Source organism: Otolemur garnettii, unplaced genomic scaffold (genome assembly GCF_000181295.1).
Source record: "Otolemur garnettii isolate 467f Iridium unplaced genomic scaffold, OtoGar3 scaffold00214, whole genome shotgun sequence".
Taxonomy (NCBI): domain Eukaryota; kingdom Metazoa; phylum Chordata; class Mammalia; order Primates; family Galagidae; genus Otolemur; species Otolemur garnettii.
In genome coordinates this window covers 79,745-83,350 of record NW_003852609.1, presented here as the reverse complement: position 1 = coordinate 83,350, position 3,606 = coordinate 79,745, and the positions used below count along the sequence as shown (strand labels likewise).

Below are 3,606 nucleotides of genomic sequence, written 5' to 3'. Positions count from 1 at the left end.
CATGTAGAGAATGGGCAGGAGGATTATTCAGTCATTATATGAATCAGTTCAGTTTTAGAAACATCTTAAATTGGCTATTTCACATATTTCCTGTAGGAAAATGTCAAGTGCGTACATTTAAAGAACTGAATGGTTTTTTTTTTTTGGCCGGGCCCAGGTTTGGACCTACCACCTCTGGTATATGGGGCCAGCATCCTACTCCTTTGAGCCACAGGTGCTGCCCAGAACTGAGTGTTTTTGTTTACAACTTTATTGAAGTGTAATTGACAAAGAGGAATGTTTATTTTTAAGGTTTATGCCGTAATTATTTAATATGCATAGATATTGTTAATGATTACCACAAACAAGCTAATTAACATAACAAGGACAGCACACTTTCCCTTATTTTTTGTATATGTTGAGAACTCTTCTCTTAAGGTCTCCTCTCTTAGCAAATTTCGAGTGTATAGTACATTATTAACTATAATCATCCCACGCTTACATTAGCTCTCCAGAATTTATTCTTATAACTGAACATTTATACCATTTGGGCAACATCACTTACATGCAAAATTTTGAAACATTGACATAGAAACAGATTGATAGACAGCAGAGATGAGGGGTTAGGGATAAAGGAGAGATGGCATTTTAAAATTTGATTCTAAAATGTATTTTAAAATAAAAATGGTGAGCCTTCCAAACTATCTGTAGGCTTTCATTTTTTTTTTTTTTTTTGTTAAATAACAAGGTAGATATATGGAGCTTTTATCATATAAAAAAAGTCTAGTCTTATTTGAAAAATGATAGAAAAGGGAAATTAAGGATGAGGTGTTTCAATCGTGTTTATTTTCCATATTTATAAATTCATATTTGACTAAGCATCTCACAGTGAAAAATATATGCATTCATTTGCTCATTCACTAAATAGTAAGCACATTTTATGTGGTAGGGTTGGGGTAACCACAGGTGTTATATTGGTACATAAAGCAGAAGTAGTATCTGTACTTAACGATCTCAAAATCTGTTTGAGTAGATAGATACCCTAATTACTTTGATTTAATCATTACATATTTTATGCATGTATCAAAATATCACATCTACCCTAGTTATTATGTAACAATAAAAAAATGCATCTTAAGAAACAGAAATTAAGGCCCAATGTGGGAGAAAAATAGTATAGTGATGAAGTAAAATAAATATGTAATTATAAGTTCTGCTAATATCACATGTACCTGAATTATTATGTAACAATAAAAAAATTTAAGAAACAGAAATTAAGACCCAGGGTTTGGGAAAAATAACTAGTATAGTGATGGATGAAGTAAAATTAGTATGTAATTATAAATTCTGCTAAGTGTTAAGAAATGTCCAGACCAAGAGGACAAAGGAGCCTGGAGGATGTATGCCCTCCTCGGGGTGGCCTCTGGGAGGGACTCATTTTGAAACTGGGCTCTCATGGCTGAGGAGGAGCTCGCCGCGGCAGGTGCAGGCAGGGAGCTTATCAGAGAAAATGGCAAAGGAGGAGGCCCCAAGGCAAGAAAGCATTTAGAGAAAAGAGGTAGTGTGGCCAGAAGGTGGTGTCCAGGTTTTGACAGCCGACTGGGTGAAGGGTTGACAGCAGAAGCAAAGCGCTGAGGGCAGGGTTGCCGCAGAGTCCCCTTCATGTGCAGAGTGGTCGATGTGGCTGGTCTTCCTGCCGCTGCACAATCCGGCTTCTGGTGCCATTTCATTGTGGGCTGGGGTTTGTCCTACTTGCTTGTTCCTCTTTGGATTATTTAAGAGATTTAGTAATCCTTAAAAGATAACTGAGTTTTAACACATCAAATAGTTATCTGGTGGTGAGAAAATTAAATGGCTAGGAGACTGTCATGGGAGTCAATTCATTGAGAGGCTGAGGTTTTGGTGTTTTTCAGAGTAGGGTGTGGCCTTTGCTACAGTATCGGTGTCTGAGGGAGGAGAGATGTAGCTAATCACATGGTGGCATCTTTGATCCTTACTCTTAAGAACTACCAAGATATCTGTTTTCCATCTTCTCTTACCTCCTTTTTCTATAGCCACAAATGCTGAATACCTATATGGTACTTCAGACTGTAAACTATCCAGATGGTGATGGGATTCTGAGAAAGCTTTTTGAGTCTGAGTGGCTGCAGTTGAACAATCTATGTAAGACATGTTGAAATAGGTTTTAAACCTTTTTCACTTGATGTTTTGGCAGGGTATGAAACTTTGAATTTAATTCTGAGTTATCTAAGGTTTTCCTGCCTTCCTCTCACTTTTTCTTTAGAAGATGTCAATTATATGAGTTCTAGTTGCTTTTTTGTCTGTTACCCCCTCATGTTACAAAAGGACTGTGCTTAATCACATCACTCATTCATACAGTTGATTCTCTTTTACTGCCATATATGCCTCTGTGTTAATTGCTGATCCTATGGTAGAGAATGAAACCTTCTAGAACTTTCTCTGTGTAAAGTGTAAGGGCTGGTGTGGGAGATAGAACTTAAGCATGTAAAAAAAAATTTTATATATATATATATATATATAATGTAGAGACTATGTTAAGGGCTGTGAGGAAAAGAGGAGGGTGTTTGAGTAAGTAACCTGGGTTTTGTTTTGGATTGGACCCTCAGGGAAGGAATTTCTGGTACAGGGTTTAGGTGTGACTACAAAGAATGAGTTAGCAAAGGAAATAGAAGTAATGGAAGGCCCTAAGGCCTCTATCTTCTTGTGGATGTTGGTTATTTTTATTTTAAAATGGAGGATTAAATGTGCCACTGAGCTCTGGCTTGCCACGGTTCACAAAGTTAGGTGGGTGAGGACCCAAAGCAAAATCTTGCTTTATTGAATTACTGTTGGGATTGTGCAGGAAGATGTGTATTTGCCTGTCTCTAAGTATGAAAGAGATAGACTTGAAATCATCCTATGTCTGCTTAATATTTCTTTACCTTTTATCTTTTAATGCTGGGATTTGAAGAACACTTGAGCTAGTAGAAGTAAAAGCCACATCTCTGTAATAAATACTGTTGGGTGTTGTATTGGGAAGAGACACAGATGTTAAAAAGGAGAAAGATGAGGGAATAAATAGAAAGACGGCTGGGTAGTCAGTTGTGGTCATGTGATTTTAAGGTTTTTATGTGTTCTTATTCCTAATAAATTTAAGGTTGTGAAAATATTCTCTATTTGATCAGATTTGTTCAAATTTGCTAACAAATTTGTAATTTGTAAATTTGCTAACAATTAACATGGGAGGCTCGTACTTCACTAGAAGTGTGCTTGCAGAATTAGCCCAGGAGACAAGACTTTCTTGAAGTTTTTTACTATTGTCTAAATCCTCTAAAAGACACAAAAAGTTACAACAATTCCTCAGTTGAACATATCAGATAACTAATATATTAGATAACATATAGAAGCAAAAGGTAGACAGGGTTGATGTTTACCTATTTGTTTAGAAATGACTTTTTTAAAAAAATAGGAAATTAGTTTCCATATATTATCTGTCTTTAAGTATGGAAGAGAGAAACTAAAGGCTAAAATTATCTAGATGCTATAAATTGGACCTGAGATCCATGTAAAGCAGTAGTCGCTGAATTTTTGGCAACAGGGACCAGCTTCATGGAGTGTAATTTTTCC

At 36.2% G+C, this 3,606-nt stretch overlaps 1 protein-coding gene across 1 annotated transcript in view; it reads left to right on the top strand.

The window, feature by feature from the left end:
* The window catches only part of ARAP2 (ArfGAP with RhoGAP domain, ankyrin repeat and PH domain 2), a gene marked incomplete at its 3' end in the record, with an annotated part of 118,650 nt that overhangs the window by 39,024 nt on the left and 76,020 nt on the right, over nt 1-3,606 (top strand).